This window comes from Chiloscyllium plagiosum, unplaced genomic scaffold (assembly GCF_037043375.1).
Source record: "Chiloscyllium plagiosum isolate Xiang-an unplaced genomic scaffold, Cpla_swu_hap1 HiC_scaffold_53Y, whole genome shotgun sequence".
Classification (NCBI taxonomy): Eukaryota; Metazoa; Chordata; class Chondrichthyes; order Orectolobiformes; family Hemiscylliidae; genus Chiloscyllium; species Chiloscyllium plagiosum.
The window spans coordinates 6,387,702-6,414,483 of record NW_028270192.1 but is presented as its reverse complement, the minus strand read 5'-3'; the positions used below and the strand labels follow the sequence as shown (position 1 = coordinate 6,414,483).

The window sequence follows — 26,782 nt, the reverse complement described above, 5'->3', positions numbered from 1 at the left end:
TATTCACACCAAGAGAAATGGATTTTTTTTTCTGGATTTATTTTGTCATTGATTTAAATGATTTGGATGTGAATAGAGGCGGTACAATTAGTAAGTTTGCAGGTGACACCAAAATTGGAGGTATTGTGGACAGTGACAAAGGGTATCTCAAAGTACAATGGGATATTGATCGGATGGAACAATGGGCTGGGGAGTGGCAGATAGGGTTTAATTTAGATAAATGTGAGGTGCTGCATTTTAGACAAGCGGCACTGTGGCACAGTGGTTAGCACTGCTGCCTCACAGTGCCTGAGACCCAGGTTCAATTCCCACCTCAGGCGACTGACTGTGTGGAGTTTGCACATTCTCCCCGTGTCTGCGTGGGTTTCCTCCAGGTGCTCCAGTTTCCTCCCACAGTACAAAGATGTGCAGGCCAGGTGAATTGGCAACGCTAAATTGCCCATAGTGTTAGGTAAGGGGTAAATGTAGGGGTATGGGTGGGTTGCGCTTCGGCGGGTCGGTGTGGATTTGTTGGGCCGAGGGGCCTGTTTCCAAGCTGTAATCTAATCTAATCTAAATCAGAGCAGGACTCACACACTGAATTGTAAGGTCTTGGAGAGTCTTGCTGAACAAAGAGACCTTGGAATGCAGGTTAATAGTTCCTTGAAAGTAGAGTCGCAGGTAGATAGGACAGTGAAGGAGGCATTTGGTATGCTTCCCTTTATTGTTCAGAGCATTGGTTAAAAGAGTTGGATAGGTCATTGGTTAGCTCACTTTTGGAATATTGTGTGCAGTTCTGGTCTCTCTCCTATCAGAAGGAGGCACTGAAACTTGAAAGGTTTGAGAATTGATTTTCAAGGAGTTGGAGGATTTGAGTTGCAGGGAGAGGCATAATAGGCTGAGGTCATTTTCCCTGGAGTATCATAGGCTGAGGTGTGATGTTATAGAGGTTTATAAAATCGTGAGGGATATAGATAGCGTAAATAGACATGGGCTAGTGAATCCCAGAACTAGAGGATATAGGTTTAGAGTTGGGGGGGGGCGGGTGGGAAATTCAAAAGGAGTCTAAAGGGCAACTAAAATTGTAATATTTAAAAGCATCTGAGTAGGAAGGGTTCAGAGGGATGTTGGCCATGTGCTGGCAAATGGGAATGGATTAGGTTAGAATATCTGGTTGGCATAGATGGGTTGGACCGAAGATCTGTTTCTGTGCTAGACATCTCTGACTGTGGGATCATAAAAGTGAACATTGCTCTGATTCATCTCTGGGCTCATTAATGTCCACTTGTTTGTTATCTAGCTTCCTCAGTCTCTTGTGTGTATTTTTGCTCTGTGTAGTATTTTACTATTATAATCACAGACCTTTTTGTAAATGAATTGTGCACTGCTGCCCAGCTCCTGACCATATGCTCCATTATCAGGTTATTTTTTCCACAATATCTTTGATAGCCAAGAGTTCTTTTTTCCAGTAAGTGAGTGGATTTTCCTTCCATTTCTGACAGTCAAATTCTACACCATTTTCATTCCCTATAATTCATACTGCACTCTCTGAAACATGTGTATTTCTCCTTCCACAGATACCAGTGATCAAGGCCCCAAAGCTCTGTTGCCTGTTGAGAAGGTGATGTTTGACTTCCTTGTACTGCTGCAGTTGTATGGTGAAGGTGCTCACACAACGTGTTGGGTAGGAGACATTACAGATTATTCACTCAGCGATAGTGAAGAGTAGAAGATATCTGTACAAATCAACACGTTTTAATTTCACAAATATATTGAGAACTTTTAACTTAAGGCCACAGACGGAGAATATTATGTCCGGTGACCAAATTCTTTGTGAAATAAGCAATTATTCAGGAATGACTTAAAGGAAGAAAGCAGATCTTAGAGGGTGGGAATTCCAGATCGTGTTGCCTTGGAATCTATAGAAATAGTCACACAGCTGAACTCAAAAATAAACATATCATTGGGAGTCTAAACTAAAATGAGTTATTGACATGTGAAAGGGTGTCTGGTGCATGGAGATAGGAATGATTACAGCCAGGAATTAAGTCAATGGTGTGAAAGTAAATTGCTGTTGCTTTTAAATGGGAGCCTTTTGACGGCTCAGCAAGTTCTGGTACAAGTGAACAATTGTGCGGTAGAGTTTTCAATATAGTGGGCGGTATATTGAAGGGCTTCCTGAAGAAGGGCTTATGCCCGAAATGTCGATTCTCCTGTTGCCTGGATGCTGTCTGACCTGCTGCGCTGTTCCAGCAACACATTTTCAGCAAGGATGATATTAGGTCAGGTGACCAAAAGCATTGCCAAATAAGCAGGTTTTGAGGAATGTCTTAAAGGAGGAAAGCAGACCTGAGAGGTTTTGGCTGCGAATTTCAGACCTTGTTGCTTTGGCAACTGTAAAAGCAGCCACACAGGTGAATTAACAGATCATTGGGAGTCTCAAACAGAATGGGTTGTCAAGGTCTCAAAGGGTGTGTTTTGCAGCGAGCTCGGGATGATCACAACCAGGAATTGAATCCTGGGTGAGAATTTTAAATTGAGGGATGTGGGACTGATGCTGGCAGGTGAGACTAGATTGGGTTGGGATATCTGGTCGGCATGGACGGGTTGGATTGAAGGGTCTGTTTCCATGCTGTACATCTCTGTGGCTCTATGTTGTTGATTATGAATAGGAGCCTTGGTACGAGGGAGTACTTGGGTAGCAGAGATTTAGATTTTCTTGAGATTACAGGGAGGTTGAATGTGGTAAGCTGGCCAGGAGTGTGTTTGAATAATGAAGTCTGGAGAAAACACAAGGTGGATGAGAGTATATGAGCTGAGACAAGGGTAGACACAGCTAGAAATAGAGGTTTTGGAGTAGGACTGGGCTGTCACCCTCAACTCACCTCTGGGATTCAGCTGGTTGTCAGGTTGTGAATCAGGGCAGTAACACAATCGGAAGCTGAGTGGTCCTGGTGGAACCTAAAATGAATGTCGCTCAGCTGACTGTTGCTGAGCAGCTGCTGCTTGATAGCCCTGTTGATGACATCTTCCATCACATTACAGCTGATCGAGTGTGGACTGACAGAGGGAAATTGCCTGGGTTGGATTGCCCTGTGCTTTTGTGTTGAACATCCCTGGGCAATGTTCCACATTGTCGGTAGATGCCAGTGCTGGAGCGGTACGTGTCTTGGTTGGTGGCAAGTTCTGGAGCACAAGCCATCAGTATTATTGCCAGAATATTGGCCGTGCCCATAGCCTTTGCACTACTTAACCATTTCTTGATGTTATTCAAACTGAATCAAACTGGCTTAAAACTCACATCTGTGATGTTGGAAACTGTCTGTGTGGAGTTTGCACATTCTCCCCATGTCTGCGTGGGTTTCCTCCAGGTGCTCCGGTTTCCTCCCACAGTTCAAGAGTGTGCGGGTTAGGTGAATTGGCCATGCTAAATTGCCGTAGTGTTAGATGTAGGGGAATGGGTCTGGGTGTTGCTCTTTAGACGGTTTGCCTAAGTAATCTAATCTAAAAAAGTCCTCTTAAATATCATTCCTAACCCCCTCTGTACTCCTCAAAGATGTATCTTAAAGTTGTTCTCTTTAGTCAACGTTTCCAGCATTCATAAAGCACTTTAGGAGAATTGTCAGTGTGAAAGGCTCCATACAATGCAGGAAGTTGTTGTTAATGTCTGACATTAGGAGAAACAGGAATTAACCCTCTGTCTTATACCTGATGAACAGCAGCAAAAGCAGGAAGCACTGAGCATGCCCCAGCCCACAATGGGCCTCTGGTGATTGATCTCAGCGCAGGACCAATAAGACGATGGGGATGGGACTGGAGGACCAGGCAATGCCGGTTGGTCCTCCAACCAATCTGAGTGAATGAGGGGCGTGGCTATACTCAACCACGTGATAAGCTTCACTGGCAGCACAGTGTTGTTGCGACCAACGCATTGGAAATGTGTGAAGGTGCAGGGCACGGTTAAGGAAAGACCTATTGACCAGGAAGGGGAGGAAATTTTAATGGAATGGGCTGAGACATATTCCAGAACTTAGTGCACATCGGAAAACACAAATTTGAAAATCCCAGGCCCGTGTTTGTGGCAAACGGGAAAATGCTTCAAATGGTGAATGGCATGAGTGAGTGCCGCCATGTTCATTGGGGGCAGGATCCGCGGGACATGTGTGTGGCCGCCAACTTTGTGAGGGACAAGCTGCAGGGGGACGCATGCGCAGCGTTCCCTGGCAGGGAGTGATAAGGCAGGATTTACACAGAGTGTCAGAGTCAGGATGTTTTCAATGTCAAAGAGTGTGATGCTGGAAAAGCACAGCAGGTCAGGCAGCAGCCAATCGGTGGGAAGGAAGATGGACGTGTAGGACAGGTCAAGAGGGCGGTGCCGAGTTGGAATGTTGGATCTGGGATAAGGTGGGGAAGTGGAAATGAGGAAACTGGTGAAATCCGCATTGATCCCATGTGGTTGGAGGATCCGAACACAGAAGATGAGGCGTTCTTCCTCCAGGCATCAGATGCCAGGGATTTGGCGGTGAAGGCGGCCCAGGACCTGTATGTCCTTGGCGGAGTGGGAAGGGGAGTTAAAGTCTTGGGATACAGGGTGGTTGTGTTGTTCAGTGTTTTAATGTTACTTTCACAGACCTTTTGTAAGTTAATTTTCCTCTGCTGCCCAACCCCTGACAATGTGCTGCTCTCTAAAAGGACTGAATTTTCCACAATCACTTTGCCAGTGAATAATTCCTTTTTACAACAAAGGAGTGCATTTTCCTTCCATTTCTGACCATCAAATTCTGCAACATTTTCATTCCGTGTAATGCATTTTGCACTCCCTGACATATCAACTGTGTTTCTCCCTCCACAGATACCAGTGATCAATGCCAAAGCCCTGTTGCCTGTGGAGAAGGTGATATTTGACTTTCTTGTACAGCTGCAGTTTGTGTGGTGAAGGTGCTCCCACAATGTGGTTGGCTAAGAGATGTTATAGATTATTCACTCAGCGACAGTGAAAAGTTGACAATGTGTGTGCAAATCAACAACAGTTTGTATTTTTATCATTTTTATAATTTCACAGAAATACTATTGATAATTTCTGACATTAGGCAACAGATGGGAATATTAGGTCAGGTAATCAAAAGAATTGCCAAATAAGCAGGTTTTTGGGAATACCTTAAATGAGGAAAACAGATATGAAAGTGTTAGGATAGGAATTCTAGACCTTGTTGCCCTGGCAACGGTAGAAACAGCCAGTCCGGTGAAGCACTGAATAAATGCATCGTTGAGAGTCTGAAAGCAAATGAGTTGTCGAGATCTCACAGGTTGTGTGGTGCAGGGAGACAAGGATCTTCATCGCCAGGAATTACATCAAGAGTGAGAATTTTATGTACCTTGTAAATGGGAGCCTTTTGATGGATCAACAAGTTTTAGAACAAGTGAGCACTTGGGCAGTAGAGTTTTAGATATTCTTGAGATTACATGTAAGTTGAATGTGGGAGGCTGGCCAGGAGTGTTTGGATAATGAAGTCTGGAGATAACACCTGGATGGACAAGTATGTCAGTAAATTAGCTGAGACTAGGTTGGGGTTGGGTGATCTCACTAATGTAGAAATAGCAATTTTGGAGTCAGGCTCCTCCTCCTCATCATCATCATCATCATCACTCCCCCTCACCAATTCACAGATATTGTTCCTTGTTCTGTCTGTCTTTTCTGGTTATGTCCAGCTCACCCATTCTACTAATAACTAATATTTGATTTCAAGATTGTTGGAAAATCCTGCTCCATCTCCACTCTCCCTTTCCTTTCTGAATTCCTTGTATTTGGTGTCCGTCAAGGATCTAACCTTGGCCCCTCCTGTATCTCACCTACACACTGCCAGGAGGTGACATCGTCCAAAAGCACTGTGTTAGGTTTCACATGTACACTTACAATGCCCAGCTCTCCCTCCCCATCATCCCTCTCCATTGCTCCACTGTTATTCTGTTATCAAACTGCTTACCACACTCCCACTACTCGATTGGCTGCATTTTCCTCCAATGAAACATTGCAATGGTTAAACCCATTGCCTTCAGTTGCTGTTACAAATTCATTTCCCTTACTGCTAAGCCCCTTCCTCTCATTGGGAACTGAGGCAGAACTACACTCTTCACAATATTGCTCTCATATTCTGACCCCAAGGTGACCTTCTGATCAGACATCTACACAATCACAAACACCAGGAATTCCAATCTATAAAATGTTGCTTGTCTCCCCCTCGCCCCAGCTCCATTGCTACTAAAACCCCTTGCCCATCTCAGTGTTGCATTAAAGTTGACAAAACTAAAACAGAACCCTTGATTCCATGACTGACCCAGAGTCTAGTTCTAGGTTCCGTCATGATGGGACACATCCCCTCGGTATTTACCTTGTCAAACCCCTTAGGAAGCCTATATGTTTGAAAGAGTTCACTTCTCATTCTTCCCAAATCGAGTGAGTAGAGTCATGACTTCTTCAGCCTTTTCTTAAAAGAGAATCCCTTCAAACCAAGGATCATCCCAGTCAATCCTCTCTGAATCCCTCCGATGAAGTGATGTATTACCTTAAATAAAGGGACCAAAACCCCTCTCATTACTCCAGATGTGGTCTCACTCGCACTATATAAAGTTGTCCTCAGGTATATACTTCAAACTCTTATACTGCAAATCTCTTGAAATCAGGAACAATATTCCATTTCCCTTCCTGATGACCTGTTGTAACTTTGTGCTAGCTTGCTTTGTTTCCTGCACATTTACCTCGTGGTCCCTTTGTGTGCAGCTTTCTACAGTTTCCACCAATTAAATAGCACTCTGTTCTTTTATTATCTCCTCCAAAATGAACTACTTCACATTATCCCAAGTTATACTCCATTTGCCAACTTGTTGTCCACTTCTCCAATGAATCCCTCTGTGTAAACTGTTTATAATCCTTTTGGAACTCGACTGTTCTGCCTTTTTGGGGAGATTTCCCCCATCATTCTTCTAAACTTTTCCTGGGAACACTGGGCAGTGGGAAGCATGCAGAGTTGCTGTCTTTTACGGGATACTCTATGGAATGACTGGGAGGAGCTTGCTGCCCATTTGGTCAGAATGGAGACAATTTGCCCATCAAGCTTCATGAGCCTTTCACACCCCATGTCTTATTGATGAGGCACAGCAGCAGCATGGAAGGAAAGAAGAAGAAGCAAATCCTGCTCTCCACATCTCACTAACACTGTCCCATGTGTCAAAATTCTGTCCCATGTGTCAAAGATCTGCCCTCTTTAGTCACTTGAAGTCCCAAGGTGGAAACTCATAGAAACCCAGATAGATTTCCCCCTGAATTGACTGCTGGTCTCCACAAGGGGTAATGTGTACAGTCATCCTGGGACAAGAGGAGGGGATGGTGTGAGTTTCTAACCTGATCTGACAGTGGTGGACTTTATAAACTTATATTACAGGTGGATATTCAGATGGTAACCTCAGTATTTGTAACACCAAACTCTGACGAATTACTCAATTCATCGGGACCTGGATATTTGCATTTAGTTGTGAGTATTGTGTTCCTTCTTATTCCTATATAAAAGTTCTCCTTTGTATCAGACCATCCTGTCAATAGATCTCCCCCAAGTCTGCCATATATGTCTTGTCAACAGTTTATGATGATCTGATGAGTGTAAGGTTGATTATTATAATGTATAACTTCTGTAAACCCCTCTGTCACAGTGCAGCCATAATTTCCTCTGCTACAAGGAGAACAATCTGTTTCTCCAAACCTCTGATTCTGATTGCTCTCTATAAGGTACACATGAAGATTGTGTTGGAACAGTGTCCACTTGCCTGCATCAGTGCAGCCCCCAACAACATTAAAGAAAGTGAACATCCTCCAGGGCAAAGTACTGTGCCTGAGTGGTTTCCCATCCACCACCTTCAGCATTCCCTCTCTCCACCCCGAGGCACAGTGGCATCACTGGGTAAAAGGTAAAGTCAGCATTGTCCTACCAGACCCTAGGGCTGCTCTCTCATTAGGGAGAAATGACTGGTGGTGGGTTTAACCTGAAGGTTCCCCCAGCCCAGGCAAGGGGAGAGGTTGGAAAGGAGAGTCCATCTATTGTAGATGGATATTATTGATATGTATCATTAACACCCATGTCCCTGCAACTAAAATCCCCCATTCCTTGTACCATCCTAGTAAATCTCCTGTGCCCCCTCTCAGAGAACCTGACATCCGTCCCAATGTATGGGCGACCTCTGGCTTGCACAGATCCAGCTGCTCTGTGTTCCTGTGGATGATGTCATCATAGAGCAACAGTTGCACTAAACCTCACTGTCTATAAGGGTGGGAGACACAGAAATCGCGGTAGCATTTAAGATGTATTTAGTGTGCACTTGCGATGCCATGATTGATGGCACTTTTCCACAAGTACTGGAAAATAGATCAGGATAGTTCGGTGGTAGTTTTCTTTCTCACAGATGGATCACCAGAGTCTTTTTCTGTTCTGTAGACCGCTGAGATGTTTATTATAGGAATATGACAGGCTCCATTGGACATCAGGTCAGAAAAGGTGATACTAGAATAGATGACACTTGGTTGGTCGATGTTTTGGGGAGGAAAATGAGACGGAGAGTTTTAAGAGGAAATTCAGAAGCTCAGCTCAGGAATCAGAAAGGGCCATCATCAAGTGAGAAATAAAATTTGGGCGTCCTGAAGGCAGGAAATAAAGAAAGGCACATATAGCAAAGTTTTGACAGTGGGGAGGGGATAGAGATAGGGAGGATAATGAAGCTGAAGGACATGAAAGTTGGAAAGGATTGTGAGGATGGAGGATGTTACAGAGATAGATATTTGTAATAGAGGTTTTTGGGTTTTGAGGCTGGAGAGGAATTATTGAGATATGGAAGAGTTGTAAGGCTGGATGAGGTGGCATCGACAGGGATAGTTCCGAGCATAGAGGAATTTACAGAGATAGCGAGGGTTAGAGTCATAAAGTTATACAGCATTGACACAGACCCTGTGGTCCAACCAGTTCATGTTGACCATAATTTTGAACTGAACTAATCGCATCTGCCTCCACTTGGTCCAAATCCATCCTAGCATTCCCTATTGATATATGGGTCCAAATGTTTTTTCCTCTTTAGAATTCCATTCCCCCTCCTACCCTTTTACTCTACATTTACTCCTGACTATTTCACTAAACCTAATCATCCCTGAACACTATGGACAATTTAGCACGGCCAGTTCACCTACCCTGTATATCTGTGGTTTGTGGGAAGAAACGGGAGCACCTGGAGGAACACGCGCTAACATGGGGAGGAATATCCAAACTCCACATGGACAGCCATCCAATGCAGGAATTGAACCTGAATCCCTGGTGCTGTGAGGCAGCCATTGAGCCACTGTGCCACCCTGAAATTGTAATTGCATTCACAGCTACTACGTCCTCTGCAAGTTTATTCCACACGTGAACCACTCTCTATGCAAAAACAAAAAATAAAATCCCAAACTTCGTTTTAAAGCCTTCCTTCTCTCACTTTAAAATATGTACCCACTCTTGAATCGCGACCCCTCCTGGAAAGAGCACTTGCTGTTCACATTACTGATAGTCTTCAGGACTTTATAAATCTCTAATAAGGTCACCCCTCAGCCTCCTACGCTCCAGTGAAAGAAGACCCAGCCTATCCAGACTCTGCTTAAAATTCAAACCATCCATTCCCATCAACCTCCTGGTAAAACTCTTCTGAATCCGCTCCAATTTAATAATATCCTTCCCATGATAGCACAACCAGAACTGGGCACAGTATTCCAGAAGAGACCTCCCCAACATTCTGTACAACCTCAACATAACATCCCAACTCCTATACTCTGAGGTCTGAGCACTGAAGATAAATGTGCTAAACACCTTTTTAACCACCCTGTCTACATGTGACACATACTTCAAAAATCTGAACACCGAGGTCTCTTTGTTCTATATCACTTCTCATGGCCTAACATTTAATGAGTGTAAATCCTGCCTTTTTTTTATCAAGATGTAATATTTTGCATTTATTCCAATCCAAAACATCCTTCAAGTATAAAAGCAGTAGGAGAATACTGAAGAGGGAAATCAGGAGGGCAAAAAGGGGACAGGACACAGCTTTGGTGAATATGGTAAAGGATAATCCAAAGGATTTTTATAAATACATTAAGAACAAAAGGGTTACTAGAAAGAGAATAGGGCTCCTCAAAGATCAGCAAGGCGGCCTATGTGTGGAGTTGCAGGTGATGCGGTTGGGGGTGTTGGAGGGCGAGAGACTAAACAAGTATTTGGCATCAGTGTTTACTGTGGAGAAGGACATGGGAGTTATAGAATGTCAGGAAATAGATGGTGATATCTTGAAAAATGTCCATATTACACAGAAGGTGGTACTGGATGTCTTGAAACGCATAAAGGTGGATAAATCCCCGGGATCTATTAGGTGTACCCTAAAATTCTGTATGAAGCTAGGGAAGTGATTGCTGGGCCCCTTGCTGAGATTTTTGTATTATTGATAGTCACAGCTGAGGTGCCAGAAGACTGGGGGTTGGTTAATATGGTGCTACTGTTTAAGGAATGCGGTTTGGACGAGCCCGGGAACTGCAGGTGCGTGACCCTGACGTCGGTGCTAGACAAGTTGTTGGAGGGAACCCTGAGGGACAGGATTTACATGTTTTTGGAAAAGCAAGGACAGATCAAGATTGATGAAATTGATGTGCTGGAAATTTTGGAAAACACTAAGATTGATAAGTCCCCATGGCCAGACCAGATTTATCCTAGGCTGCTCCAGGAAGCGAGAAAAGAGGTTGCTATGCCGATGGCGAGGATATTTGCCTCTTCACTCTCTACAGGAGTCGTACCAGGAATAGAAGGAGGCGAATGGTGTTCCTCTTTTCAAGAAGGGAAATAGGGAAATCGGTGGCAATTACAGACCAGTCAGTCTTACATCTGTTGTCAGCAAAGTTGTGGAAATAATTCTGAGGGATAGGATTTATGACAATTTGTCAAAGCATAGTGTGATTATTGAGTTCTTTGAGGAGGTGTCAAGATAGGTCGATGACTGTAGAACCGTGGATCTGGTATAAATGGATTTCATCAAGGGTTCCCCATGGTAGGCTCATCCATAAAGTCAGGAAGTATGGGTTACAGGGAGATTTGGCTATCTGGATTCAGAATTGGCTGGCTGACAGAAGGCAGACAGTGGTTGTAGATGAAAGCCTGGAGGACAGTTTTGAGTGGGGTCCCACAGAGCTCTGTTCTTGGGCCTCTGTAGTTTTTATAAATGACTTGGATGAGGAGGTTTATGGCTGGGTTAGTAAATTTGCCGATGAGACAAAGATTGGAAGTGTTGTCAATAATATAGAGGGCTACTCCAGGCTGCAACGTGACATAGACAGGATGCAGAGCTGGGCTGAGAAATGACAGATGGAATTCAACCTGAATAAATGCGAACTTGAATGCTGAATATAGGATTAAAGACAGGATTCTTGGCAGTGTGGAGGAACAGAGGGATCTGGGTGTGCAAGTACATAAATCCCTCAAAGTTGCCAACCAAGTGGATAGGGTTGTCAACAAAGCAAGTGGTTGTTTGGCTTTCATTAACATGGGGATAGAGTTTAAGAGCCGTGAGGTTTTTCCACAGCTCTACAAGTCCCAGGTGAGACCACACCTGGAATTTTGTGTCCAGTCTTGGAAATGTACAGAGCCTTTGGAGAGGGTGCAAACAAGGTTTACTAGCATACTTCCTGGACTGGAGGGCTTCCTGTATGAAGAACGTTTGAATAAGCTCGGACATTTCTCTCTGGAGAGAAAGAGGAAGAGAGGAGACCTGATAGAGATGTACAAAATAATGACAGGAATAGATATAGTCAATAGCCAGAGACTTTTCCCCACGGCAGGATTGACTTGTATGAGAAGTCATACTATGATGATATTAGGAGGAAGGTATAAAGGACGCGTCTGAGGTAGGTTTTTTACACAGAGTTGTGAATGCATGGAATGCGTTACCAGCGGTTGTAGTGGAAGCAGAGTCATTGGGGACATTTATGCAACTGCAGGACATGCACATGGATAGCAGTGAGTTGAGGGGTGCGTAGGTTAAGTTACTATGTTTTACATTAGAATTAAATCTCGGTACAATATCGTGGACGTAAGGGCCTGATCTGTGCTGTACTTGTCTATGTTGTATGATTAGGGATAGTCGGCATGGCTTTGTGCGTGGAAAATCATGTGTAACGTACTTGATTGAGCTGTTTTTGAATAAGTAACTTGAGGATTGATGAGGGCAGAGCGGTAAATGTGATCTGTGTGGACTTCAGTAAGGCGTTCAACAAGGTTCCCCATGGGAAACTGATTAGCAAGGTTAGATCTCTCAGAATACAGGGAGAACTAGCCATTTGGATACAGAACTGGCTCAAAGTTAGAAGACAGAGGGTGGTGGTGGAAGATTGTTTTTTCGACTGGAGGCCTGTGATCAGTGGAGTGCCACATGGATCGGTGCTGTGACCTCTGCTTTTTGTCATTTCTATAAATGATTTGGATGTGAACATAGGAGGTATAGTTAGTAGGTTGGCAGATGAAACCAAAATTGAAGGTGTAGCGGACAATGGAGAATGTTACCTCAGATTACAATGGGATCTTGATCAGATGGGCAAATGGGCTGAGGAGTGGCAGCTGGAGTTTAATTTAGATAAATGTAAGGTGCTGCATTTTCGAAAAGCAAAGCTTAGCAGGACTGATACACATAATGGTCAGGTCCTGGGGAGTGTTGCTGAACAAAGAGACCTTGCAGTGCAGATTCATAATTCCTCGAAAGTAGAGGCGCTGGTAGATAGTGCACTTGAAGAAGTGTTTAGATGGTCACACCAAGCACTACTGATGCTGCCTGACCTGAACACAATGACCAGTATGGATAAGATGGGGCATTGCTGGAATTCAGAATCTATACTATGTGGACCTGGGGAAATGCAGCAGGTCAGGCAGTATCAGAGGAGCAGGAAAGTTGATGTTTTGGATCAGGACCCTTTGTCAGTCCTGATGAATAGTCCTGACCCAGAACGTCAGCTTTCCAGCCCCATCGTATTCATGCTGGTCATCAAGCACCTATTTATTCTCGTCCCACATTCTGGCACTCAGCGTGTAATCGATATTGTAGTGCTTGGTGTGATCATCTTAACACTTCTTCAAGGCTGCAATGTTTCCTGCATCTGTCACCATTTCCGGTGCTGCCAGACCTGCTGAGGATCTCCAGCACTTTTTGTTTTTATTGTGGATTTCCACCATTTTGCTGAGGCACTTAGAGTCAGAGAGTCATCCAGCACGGAAATAGACCCTTCAGTCCAACTCTCCATGTCGACCAGATAACCTAAACTGATCCAGCTCCATTTGGGAGAGTTGGCCTATATCACTCTGAACACTTTCTATTCATGTGCCCCTCCAGACGCCTTTTAAATTTAATTTGACCTGCGTTCATCATTCCTATAGCATCTCATTCCATACGCTCACCAACATCTGAGTGAACCGTTTGGCCCTCAGGTCCATTTGAAACCTTTTCCCTCTCACCTAAAATCCAATGCCCTGTAGTTTTGAACTCCCCGACACTGGGTGGAAACAAAGACCTTGGCTATTCATCCAGTCTGTGCGTCTCTGTACGGTAACCCCTCAGTCTCTGACGCTCTCGGGAAAAAACGCCAGCTTATTCAGCCTTTGCCTTTAACTCTACAGTCCTAACAATAGCCTTGCAGATATTTTCTGAAACCCTCCTCAAGTTTGTAAAACAGAGTCATAGAGATTTACAGAATGGAAACAGACCCTCTGTCCTAATCATCCATGCCAACCAGCTCATTTATACATGTACCAAGCAAGTTGTTCCAGGGTTCCCTTGAAGTCTTTCCCCTCTCACGTTAAACCTATGCCCTCTGCTTTTGGACTCCCCTATCCTGGGAATAAAGAAACTGACTAGTCACCCTGTTGTTGCTCCTCACAACTTTAGAAAGTTGTATAATGCCATCCCACAGCATCTCCTGCTCCAGGGAAAATAGCCTCACCCCCTCCCTATGTTTCAAATGTTCCAATACTGGCAACACCCTTGTAAATCTTTGCTGAACTTTTTCAGGTTTCCCAACATCTTTCCTGTAGCAGGGAGACCAGAATTGAAAGCAGTCTGGGAATTCCAAAAGTGGCTGAGCTAATAAACTGTACAACCGAACCATGATCTCCTAACTCCTATGCTCAATGCACTGCCCAATAACAGCTAGCATACCAAACACCACCTTCACCGACCTGTCTACCTTCAACCCCACTTTCAAGGAACTATCAACCCACACTGCACAGTGTATTTATTCATGCACACTTCCCAGGAACTTGTCATTATGAGGTTGAGTCTATTGTGGTAATATTTTTTCCGAAATCAGGGAGAATAGAAGTGAAGGTAGTATTCTAAAACTGGCCTCACCAATTCCCAGTACAGCCACAACTGTAACTAACTCCTCTACTCAGTGACCAAATCCCTACAGTGTGGAAGCAGGCCATTCGGCCCATGAGACTATGCCAACTATCTGAACTTGTGTATTTCCCCTATCCATGCCCCTCATGATTTTATAAACCTCTACAAGGTCACCCATCAGCCTCTGACGCTCCAGGGAACACAGCCTATTCAACTTCTCCAAGTAGCTCAAATCCTCCAGTCCTGGCAACATCCTTGAAATTCTTTTCTGACCCCTTTCAAGTTTCACAATATTGTTTTGATAGGAAGGAAACCGGAATTGTATGGATTATTCCAACAGTGGCCTAAGCAATGTCCCGTGCAGCCGCAATATGATCTCCTAACACTTGTACTCAGTGCTCTGACCAATAAGAGAAATCATACCAAACGCCACCTTCACTATTCTATCTACCTGTGACTTCACTTTCACTCCGAGGTGTCTTTGTTCAGCAATGCTCTCGAGGACCTTATCATTAAGTATATAAGTCCCAACTGCAGTACCTTACATTTTTCTAAATTAAACTCCATCTGCCACTCCTCAGCCCATTCGCCCATCTGATCAAGTTCCCATTGTACTCTGAGATAATCTTTTTCACTATCCACTACACCTCCAATGTTGGTGTGATCTGCAAACTTGCTAACCATATCTCCTATGTTCGCATCCCAGTCATTTATATAAATGATGAAAAGTTTGCAGCGATCATTGTGACACTCCACTGGTCACAGGCCTCAAGTCTGCAAAGCAGCCCTCCACCACTCTGTCTTCTACCTTTGAGTCAGTTCTGTATCCAAATAGCTGGTTTCCTCTGTATTCCATGAGATCTAACCTTGCTAACCAGTCTCCCATGAAGAGCCTTGCGGAACGCCTTACTGAAGTCCACGTAGATCATGTCCACCACTCTGCCTTCATCAATCCTTTGTTACTTCTTCAAAAGACATTCTTCCCTTTGGAAAACCTAACAGTTACAGCACCAGAATAATCGGCCCACCATGTCTGTGCGGATTATGATGCCATTCCAAACTAATTCCATCTGCCTGTATATGATCCATATCCCTGCCAACCCATACCTGCTTATGTGTCAGCCCAAATGCCTCAAAAACGTTGTGATTGTTTCTGCTTTTATCATCTCCCAGGAGAGTACATTCTAGTCAACTATCACCTTCTGCTTAAGAAACTTGCCTGACATATCTCCCTTTAAACTTGCACAGATATTGTTGGAAATGACCAGCAGGTCATGCAGCATCTGTGAAGAAAAATCAGTTAATGTTTCGGGACCAGTCACCCTTCCTCAGAAACGTTAACTCTAATTTCTCTTCACAGATGCTGCTGGACCTGCTGAGCTGTTTCAGAAATTTCTGTTTCTCTTTCTTGTTTACAGCATCTGTGGTTGTTTTGGTTTTCATTTCCTTTAAACTGCCCCCCTCTGCTCTTAAATGTGTGGCTCTAGAATTTGTCACTTCCACCTTAGAAAAAAGATTCACATTATTCACTATGTGCCCCTTGGGTTACCCCGCAGCTACTGACTTGCCAAAGACAAAAATCCATGTTTTTCCAACTTCTCCCAATCCAGACAACATCCTGGAAAACCTGTTTTCACCCTCTCCAAAGCCTTCAAATCTCCTTGAAGTCTTTCCCCTCTCATGTTAAACCTATGCTCTCTACTCTTAGTCTCCCCTACCTGGGGAAAAAAAGAAACTATGACTAGTCGCCCTATCGTTGCTCCTCATAATTTTATAAAGTTCTACAATGCCGCTTCAAGCGTCCAGTGCTCCAGAGAAAATAGCCTCAGCCTGTTCAGCCTCTCCTTATGGTTCAAATGTTCCAATACTGGCAACACCATTGTAAATCTTTTCTGAACTCTTTCAAGTCTCCAAACATCCATCCTATAGCAGGGAGACTGGAATTGAAAGCAGTATGGAAATTCCAAAAGTGGCCGAGCCAATAAATTGTACAACCGAAACGTGATCTCCCAACACCTATCCTCAATGCACTATCCAATAATAGCTAGCATACCAAACACCACCTTCACTGACCTGTCTACCTTCAACCACACATTCAAGGAACTACCAACCCACACTGCACGGTCTGTTTGTTCGTGCACACTTCCCAGGAACTTGTCATTGAGGTTGAGTCCTATTGTGGTATCATCTTTCTGAAATCAGGTAGACTAGAATTGAATGTAGTATTCTAAAACTGGCCTCACCAATGCCCTGTACAGCCACAACGTGACCTCCTAACTCCTATACTCAGTGATAGAATCCCTACAGTGTGAAAACAGGCCATTCGGCCCATGAGACCATACCAGTCAACGGAATAGCATCCCACCCTACCCATGTAACCTCTCATTTCCCACAGTGAATCCACCTTACCTGCAAGTCTTTGGATTGAGGGAGGAAACCAGAGCACCCAGAGGAAGCCCACGCAGACGCACACTGGGAGAACGTGCAAACACCACACAGACAGTGGAATTGAACGATGTCCATTTATTAATCAGTGCCCTAACCAATAATGGTCACCATCCCAAACGTCAACAAATGATCTCCCTGAAACTCTACTTTGCAGGAACTATGCAGTTGTTCTGAGCCCTTCAGAGGGATTGAAGGGGATGGAGAGAAAACAGCAACAGGGTTGAATTTTGATCTGTAAAAATTCTCTCCATCTTCCCCCTCTGTCTGTCTCCCCTGTCTGTTTGTTCCCTCCATCTCCCCCTCTCTATCTATCCCCCATCTGTCTGTCTGTGCCCCGGCGCCTGTCCCCGTCGCTTCCTCTATCCCCACTGTCTGTTCCACATCTCTCTCTTCCCCCTTCTTTGTCCCCACCTGTCTCTGTGCCACCCCTCTCTATCCCGCCAGCCTCTCTGTCTCCCCACCCTCTGCCACCCCATCCCTGCTTATCCTCGTCTCCCTATTCCCTAGGTCTGTACTCCCCCACCACTGGGAAAAGACCTTGTCTGTTTAACCTATCCATGCCCGGCCTGATTTTATAAATCTCTATAAGGTCACCCCTCAGCCTCCGACACTCCAGGTAAAACAGCCTAACCAACCCTGGCAACATGCTTGTAATTCTTTTCTGACCCCTTTCAAGTTTGAGAACATCCTTCTGATCGGAAGGAGACCAGAATTGCATGGAATATTCTAAAGGTTGCCTAATCAATGTCCTGTACAGCCACAATATGACCTCCCAACCCCTATACTAAACACTCTGACCAATAAAGGCCGCCTTCACTACCTGCGACTTTACTTCCAAGGAACTATGAACCTGCACTCCAAGTTCTCTTTGATCAGCAGCACTCCCCAGGAATTTACTATTAACTGTATACATTCTGCTAATGTTTGCTTTTCCAAAATGCATTTTTCTAAACTGAACTCCTCGGCCCATTTGCTCATGTGATCCAGATGCCTTGTACTCTGAAGTAATCTTTTTCACTGTCCACTCCAACTCCAATTTTGGGGTCATCTGCAAACTTACTAACAATACCTCTTATGTTCACATCCAAGTCAATGATATAAATGACAGAAAATAGTCGATCCAGCACCGATCCTTGTGACACTCCACTGGTCACAGGCCTCCAGCCTGAAAAGCACCCCTCAACCACCACCCTCTGTCTTCGACCTTTGAGCCAGTTCTGTATCCAAATGGCTAGTTCTCCCTGTATTCCATGAGATCTAACCTTGCTAATCAGTCTCCCATGGGGAACCTAGTCAAACGCCTGACTGAAGGCCATGCAGATCATGACCACTGCTCTGCCCTCATCAATCCTTTTTGTTACTTCTTCAAAAAAACTGACTCAAGTTCATGAGATGTGATGTCTCACACACAAAGCTGTTAATAATATCCAGGATTTAACTCAGTAACTCTGCGTTGCCCAGTTATAGATGTTAATATTCTGGATAAAGTTCATGTACACCAGCTTTGTGTTAGTGACTGTGTGTTGAATCTTGTTAATCTCGCCAACACAGGTGAGTTCCTTTTGAAAGGCAGTCCCTATATCCCTAACCCCCTCCCACCTGCTCTGTCTCCTCCATCCCCACTGTAGACAGTAAGTGGGAGGAGCTCATGGGGTTTCCATGCGAGTGAAATTGAGAACATCATCCCTTCTTTCCACAAGCCCACCAAGAAATGGTGGTAGTGTCCTTACCTCTGGACCAGGAGGATCAGGTTCAGAGTTGAGTAACAGCATCTTTGAAGAGGCTGATTGGAAAACGTGCCCAAGTTGCCAGGCCATACTGTCTCCCAGCTGTCTCTACCTGAGCCTCAACAGAACCTTCTGGTATTTCTCTCCTGTCAGACTCTCCCATTGGTCAGTTTGTCCAGGATCCCCTCCTGCTGCTGCACTGCTCCTGTCCCTCACTGACCTGTCCATTCCCCAGTGTCCTCCACATTCATTCATTGGTTACACTCCCATTTTCCCAATCCTCCAGCCCCGCCCCCTCCACCCTATTGGGCAGCAGCTGCTGTCAATCACCCAGGCTCCTGTGTGATCTGGTGCATGTGCTGTAGGAGGGGAGACTAATGCACGGGCGCAGTGCTGGCCAATTGTTGGCATATGTGCAGTATGGGTCAGTGCCAGGGAGGCTGTGGGTGTGTAGGATTAATCTGTCATTGGCAGTTCCTCCCTCTCAAAGCAGGACCCAGGGGAATGGCCCCTCCCCTGGTGTCCTGACAAATGGTCAAAGTATCAATGGGGAAGCATTTTGCAGAAAGTTATCAGAACTCTTGTGAAGATTCAGGAATGTTATGGAGAGGGACAGGGGTGGGCCTGTGATTAGAGTTCTAATCTGTTTCATTTTAGTGCAGATATGATTTGGCCAGTGTGTGCAGGATGGTTCTCATCAGAGGTCGGAGCGGGGAAATAAATAAGAGCTTCCAGATTGGGGAAAAAAAAAATGTGGGTCTGACCAGGAAGGAAAGCTTGGGAGGTGGGGAGAGGATTCATCAACACCCCGGAGGCTCCGAGTCAGACTCATTGATTAGATTAGATTTCCTACAATGTGGAAACAGGCCCTTCGGCCCAACCAGTCCACACCAACCCTCCGAAGAGCAACCCACCCAGACTCATTTCCCTCTGACTAAAGTACCTAACACTATGGGCAATTTAGCATGGCCAATTCACCTGACCTGCACGGTCAGTCTTTGGACTGTGGGAGGAAACCGGAGCACCCGGAGGAAACCCACGCAGACACGGTGAGAATGAGCCCGAGGCTAGAATCGAATCTGGGACCCTAGTGCTGTGAGGCAGCAATGTTAACTACTGTGCCATCGGCCGCCCCTTTTTTTGGTTCTTAGTCTGGAGACAGGCGTGAGGAAACTGAATTCAAAGAGAGGAGAGAGTGTTAGAACTGGGTGTGGAGGGAAGGAGTGAGGAGATTGGTTTGGATTTCAGTTCACAGAAGAAAGAAATTGTGAAACTGAGATTTAAAGCTTTGGGGGAAACAAAGAAACTACAATTTAATACTCTCACTGTCTTATGAATTTCTATCCTGTGTTAACAGTGATGACCTGTTTTCTCTGTTGTAGGGTTCTGAAAGGGCGGATTTGTGGATGAGAAATTCAAATTGAACTTCCTGTTCAGTTTTGATGGTTACTTGATCCGTGCCAATCTGAATATCATTGGCCTTTTCATATGGAAGGTAAGGTGTGTATTCTGTCCATGGGCGAATATTTCAAATGTCAGTATGCCTGGAAAAAGTACTGAGACGCGGCCAAGTCCATGTTAGCATGGTGACTGTGAAGAGAGATTTCATTTGCTTTTAAAAGTCTGAAAAAACATGGCACATTTCCCAGGAACAATTAAGCTACAGATTTATTTTGTATGAATCATGCAACCAGAAAGACACAAGGATACCTGCAGTATGGAAAATGCTATGAAAACAGGATTGTTGAAAAGGAGTTAATTCTCGATCATGGTTTGTAATCCATTGGCGTTGTCACGTCGGTTCCAGTGCCGTGGGGAAACACTGGAAATGTGATGGATGCAGTGTAGGTTTCAGTTATTAAACTGGAAAAAGGGCAGAAGAAATTTACAAGGATGATGCCAGGGCTCAGGGGTCTGAGTTATAGGGAGAGGTTGGACAAGCGAGGATTTCTTTTTGTTTAGAGCAGAGGAAACAGAGGGGGGATGTTCTCTGGAAGTCTATAAGACCATGAGAGGCTTGGGTAAGGTGAAAGTCTTTTTCCCAGGGAATCAAGGAGTAGAGGGCATCAGTTTAAGGTTAGAGGAGAATTTATGAAAGGGAACCTGAGGGGCACCTGTTTTACACAGAGGGTGGTATGTATATGGACTGAGCTGCCAGTGGAAGTGGTTGGGGTGGGTACATTAACAACATGTAAAAGACAAATACATGGATAGGAAAGGGTCAGAAGCAGATGGGCCAAGTGCAGGGAAATGGGATTCGCATGGATGGACATTCTGGTCAGCATGGGCCAGTTTGGGCCAAAGGACCTGTCTCTGCTGTAGGACTCTGACTCCAAGTATATTTAGTATTTCTCCCACTATCTCTGGTAGCACCCTGGGATGTAATCCATCAGGGCAAGAGACTTGTCTACCTTTAGCTCCATTAGCTCTAACTCTCTTGTGATAATGGTTGTTTCTTGGTCCTTACCTTCCTCAGTCTCCTTATCAATTACTGGCATGTTCTTCATATCCTCCACTGTGAAGACTGACTGCTGTGTACTCATATTCCTGAACCCTGCTGGTTAGGAATAACTGGGCACAGAACTCTGACAGGTCTTTATTGATGAGACATGGCAGTTACCTGGATAGTGCACATGCAAAACACCTCCAGGCAGCATCAGGTAACTCCCCGCCTGTCCGATGTGCCGCTCCCATTCTTATACCTTTGTGGTTTGTGATTTTGAATGGAGGCTGTCTCTCAGTATTATCTCCATGGCAACGGCAGTTAAAAAGTTGAGTTCAGCTCAACACTTTGTGGTTAAACCACATACTCCTCCCCCACACCCCTGTGGCTCAGTCAGGTATCTAGTTCAGTTTCAGTGGGGCTGTCTGTCAGGATTCTGATGTGGAGGAGCAGGTGTTGGAGCGGGGTAGGCAAAGGTAAAAACCACACATCACCAGGTTATAGTCCAACAGGTTTAGATTAGATTACTTGCAGTATGGAAACAGGCCCTTCGGCCCAACAAGTCCACACTGACCCGCCGAAGCGCAACCCACCCATACCCCTACATTTACCCCTTCTTACTTAACACTACAGGCAATTTAGCATGGCCAATTCACCTGACCTGCACATCTTTTGTGACTGTAAGAGGAAACCGGAAGTATAATTTATTTGGAAGTATAGGCTTTTGGAGTGTGCTGTGATTTGTAACTTGGTCAGGATTATCTCTATGGTAACGGTTAAGTGCTTCAACAATTACAGAGGCCATATGTTCCCCACATAATAGGTTCCCCTCTAGCAGTGTTAACTGCTATTCTGGCCCTGGGGATAGCTGCTCATCACTTTTCTCCCCCAATCCCATCTAGCTTTCTGTTGATCTTTAAAGTTTTTCTCATCTCCTAGTTTCTCCTTGGTCTTTGCCAATTTGTATGCTTTCAATTTCAATTTGATAGACTCCCTTATTTCCTTAGCCACCCATGGCAGATTACTCCTTTTCCTACAGTCCTTCCTTTTCACTGATATATACTTTTGCTGAGCAGTATGAAAAAATTCTTTGATAGTCCTCCACTGTCTGTCAACTCTCCCACCCTCAAAGTCTTTGCTTCCAGTCTACATTAGCCAACTCCTGCCTCATCCTATTGTAATCTCCTTTGTTTAAGCACAGGACCTTGGGATTGGATTTAATCTTCCCACTTTCCAACTGTATTCTAAATTCAACCATACTTAACACAAGTCTTTTATCAGATTACGAGGTGAGGCGATGTTACCTGGGTGTTTTGGTTTTCATAGTCAGAGACCTTGGCTTTGTAACAAAGTACAGGATAGATATTCTCAACAGAGTATTCTAAACAATGTGAATGTACTACACAGTCTAAAACCATAAATATCTGTCTCCCCTCAGTTTACATGATTTGGAGATGCCGGTGTTGGACTGGGGTGTATAAAGTTAAAAATCTCACAACACCAGGTTATAGTCCAACAGGTTTAAATGGAAGCACACTAGATTTCGGAGCGTTGTTCCTTAATCATGATCCAATTAAATCTGTTTGACTATAACCTGTTTAACTCACCTCAGTTTAAAATTGAAAAATCATTATCTCCCACATGCTTCCTCACTATCTAAGATTGGAACGCTAATCCACCTGACTATCCTGCTTTTTCCAAAAATCTCCTTTGGTGAAGGTGGTGGGTTTTGGATTCAGCTTCCCAGTTATTACCGTAAGAAGATAAGCACTGGGCCCAGGAGAGGCAATGCAGCCCTTCGAACCAGCTCCACCATTTAATATGATGATGATTGAGTTCACCTCAGTTTCAGCTGGATTTTCTTGCCTGCTCTCTCTCACCCTTCAATTCATTGCAAATTCAACATCTGTATCTCTTCAGTAAATTTGCTCATTGTCCTGGCATCCACCACATTTTGAATAGGGAATTCCACAGATTCACAGCACATTGAGATAGGTACATTCTTCTTCATGAGAATGGAATAGAATCAGTACAGTGCAGAAACAGGGTACTCGTCCATGGAGTCCACACCAACCCTAATGAGCATCCCATTCAGACTCACCCATTCCCTGTATGTCCCATGGTTAATGGCTTAACCTGCACAGGCATGGACACTGGGAATTTCGCATAACCAATCCACTTAATCTGCACATCTTTGGACTGTAGGATGAAACTGGAGCACCCAGAGGAAACCCGCACAGACACGGGGAGAATGTGTAAACTCCACACAGTCACCTAAGGCTGGAATCAAATCCAGGTCCCTGATGCTGTGAATCAGCAATGTTAACCATTGAGCCACCTCTGCTTAAAATCTGCTCCTCCTATTAACCACCCCACATCCCAGTTGGCTGAATCTATATTCCTTATATCAGAAAATCAGGTTGTGGAAGCAGATGTCTCAGTACAACTCAGTGACAGTCCATATATTCTGTGTGTCTGAATGGGGATCCTATACACAACACCCTCCAGTCCACACTTTTCAATCACTTTCCAGAGACAGGGCTCCAGTGGCTTCATGGGGACTACAACTCCCACAATACCTGAAGCAGGGCCCATATGTGTGTGGGGAAACCCGGCACTGTACATGTACAGAATGTGAGCGGGTTTTCGAGCATGTGCTTTGGGTAAGTATACTTTGCAGAAAGTATTTCACACTGTGATTAGCTGGAGGAGGAATGTATCTACTCATAGTATTGATCTGTTGGGGGAGGGGGTCAAAGTGTCACTACACCCATGTAGGACCACTCTCCATCCCCAATTCATTGAAATGGTGGGAATCAACTAATGGGGAACTAAGAAGGATGTGACCCATTCTCCCAGACTGAAGGTTCCTCTTCTGTCCAGGATCTGCCACCTCCCTGTCTGTTCCCTTTTGTTTCATTCTGCTGTTACATTATTGACTTGCAGCAACTGAAGGGAAAGGAAGTGAACCCAGAAAGGGTGCAGAGTCTAACCAGGGACGGGAAGTGGTGGCATGGATCTGTTTATCAGCAACTCCATGAGAATGCGGAGGATGTACATTAGGGGATAGTAGAGTTAGAATGGAGGGAGAGCGGAAGTGGGCTGGAGGGTTACAGCTTCGGGGGAAGAAAGGGGAAAAAGATATTCCAGAGAAACTAGAATTGTCTGCTCTGAATTTCTAATCTGTACATATTCCTTTATACAGGGTGCTAGATGGTGAAGATTTGCAACTGAAATCTCAGAATCATGTGCAGATCGTGATCAAGTTAACCAGCATTTGAAGAACCAAAGATGGAGAATAACTCGGCCAAAATCCTGCAACACTCTCCCTCCCAGCATTATCGGTCTATCTGCACCAAATAGACTGTGGATGGTACAAGACAGCAGTAGTTACCATCTTCTGAAGGGTAACTAGAGATGGGGAATAAATGCTGGCTGAGCCAGTGATGCCCATATCCTAGAAATGGTTTCTATCTCTAGTTGCTGAAACCCAGTTGGTGTTACTGCAGGATGATGAGGGACGCTGAGTGCATCCTCCAGGAGGCAGCACCATCACATTACCCCTGCCTTCACCCACACAATAACACAGCAACGTCACTGGAACAAAAGGCAGTGAAGCCCAAGGAGGACTTAGATATAGTTCTTCGAGGTAAAGTCATCAAAGGGGATTGGAGCACAGCAGGAACAGGAGCCTGAGCTGGATGGTCAGCTGTTTCCCATTGAATGGTGGAGCAGGATTGAAAGGCTGAATGGTCTCCTCCTGCTGCTATCTCCCAGGTATGTATATAGTCATGGAGCCCGGGTAGGAAGGAGTAGGCAGGGATTATCCAGGAGATTGCACTTCCACAACAGTTTTTAGTGAGGGTTGGTTTGATGGATTTTATTCAACTATTGTCTTTTACATTAAAAAAAAACAAATTTGCAAACCTTGTGTTAAAGATTATTCCACAATAAATAAAAGTAAAAGAATTGAAACTGTCTGAACATAACAGTTTTTAAAATTTCAAGTGCCCTTTAGAACAAAATCCTGTCTATTCCCGGACACCATCACTTTCCAGCTACTCGAACTCCAGGGAAATATTCCCTCCCTGTCTGAACCTTAGGTTTGATTTAACAGCTTTTCAGTTCTCATTCTGTGAGCTGTGAAGTGTTCTTTTTCCCCCATTTCTCCGACCCAAACATGTTATCACACACAGCTGAGCAACCTTCCCACCATCAACATCATCATTACACCATTTTGCTTTTGGTTAATCACCCACAGTAAACCACCCGTGTAACCAATTGAATATTTATAAACAAGGCCCATGACTGGCAAAGCAAACCATTACAAGTAACAGAGTGAGAAGGGACTAAATCAAAGTAGAGTTGTGGGGAGGGGGGCAGCAGTGGAGATAAAGCACTGTATCCCCTGCGGTGCCCACCTCTAAAGGCATCGAGAGCATTGACACACACCACATGCTCCTTCTCCAAGGACACCCTGCTGTGTAGCCTTTATCCTCAATCATAGAATAGAATCCCGACAGTGTGGAAGGAGAGCATTGGCTCATCAAACCCCACCGACCATCTGAAGAACATCACGCCCAGAGCAGTCCATCCCTGTAACACTGCATTTCCCATGGCTGATCCCCCTAGTCTGCACAATCCTGGATCCTGTGGTCAATTTAGCACGACTGGTCTGCCTAACCTGCACATCTTTGGGCGGTGGGAGGAAACCAGAGCACCTGGAGGGGACCACATTATCATGGGGAGAATGTGGGAACTCCACATTGACCAAGGCTGGTCTCCAACCTTGTACGTGGTGCTGTGAAACAGCAGTGCTACGATCACAATTTAAATCAAAACAGATGATCCTTGTTTATTGTCACATTGCTTTTTGTGGAGACTTACTGCCCAGAGAGACACCCTGAGGTTCAGAAAGTGGCAACGTAAGTTCAGTCACTTCCAGTCCAAATGTGGTTAACAACAACATCAATACTCCAGCAGTGTCATCATGTACAAGGTCCACTCCTGACTCTGATGAACAGTAACATCAGAATCAGAGTCCTGCAGTGATGTGTGAACTCTATCCCACACGGAGCAGGTGGATGACCACTTACTGGACACCCAGTTGTCTTGAAGACTCAACAAATCCCTTGTCACACAAAGAGGTGAATCCTTCATACCCAGTGTGAACCCGCTGGGGTCTCAGGGGACAGGATGAATCACTGAATCCCTTCCCACACACTGACCATCTGAATGGCCTCTCCCCCTGTGTGGGCTTGCTGGGGTCTCAGGGGGCAGGATGAATCACTGAGTCCCTTCTCATACACTGAGCATCTGAATGGCCTCTCCCCCTGTGTGGGCTCACCAGGCACTCAGCAGGTGATACATTTGAGTGAATCTCTCCCCACGCTGGGAGCAAGTGAATGGCCTTTCTCCAGAATGAGCTCGCTGGTGTTTCAGCAGATCACTGAGTGAATCCTTTCCCACACACTGAGCAGGTGAATGACCTCTCCCTGATGGGAATGCACTGATGCCTCCGCAGATGGGAGATTTGAATACTTTCTCACACATTGAGCAGGTGTAGGGTCTAAATCCACTATGCTATCTCTGGTGCCTCAGCAGATTGTAAGATCGAGTAACCCTTTCCCGTACATGAGGCAGGTGAGCGGCCTCTCCACAGTGTAAGTGTGTCGGTGTGGTGAAAGGGTTAAAATTATGTCCCAATACATGTGTGAATCTTATTATGAATATGTTACCGGAATGGAAG

The 26,782-nt window shown here is 44.9% G+C and overlaps 1 long non-coding RNA gene across 3 annotated transcripts; it reads left to right on the top strand.

The window, feature by feature from the left end:
- Positions 1–1,605: 1,605 nt before the first annotated feature.
- Positions 1,606–25,074, top strand: LOC122554807 (uncharacterized). 3 transcript variants are annotated; one of them, XR_015755805.1, is made up of 5 exons: positions 4,841–4,988; positions 7,419–7,508; positions 7,760–7,938; positions 19,973–20,085; positions 24,239–25,074. It is a non-coding gene; the product is annotated as an uncharacterized LOC122554807 (long non-coding RNA). The 3 variants fall into 3 exon arrangements; XR_015755804.1 differs by lacking the exons at positions 4,841–4,988; positions 7,760–7,938 and adding an exon at positions 1,606–1,663; XR_015755806.1 differs by lacking the exon at positions 7,760–7,938.
- Positions 25,075–26,782: the final 1,708 nt, after the last annotated feature.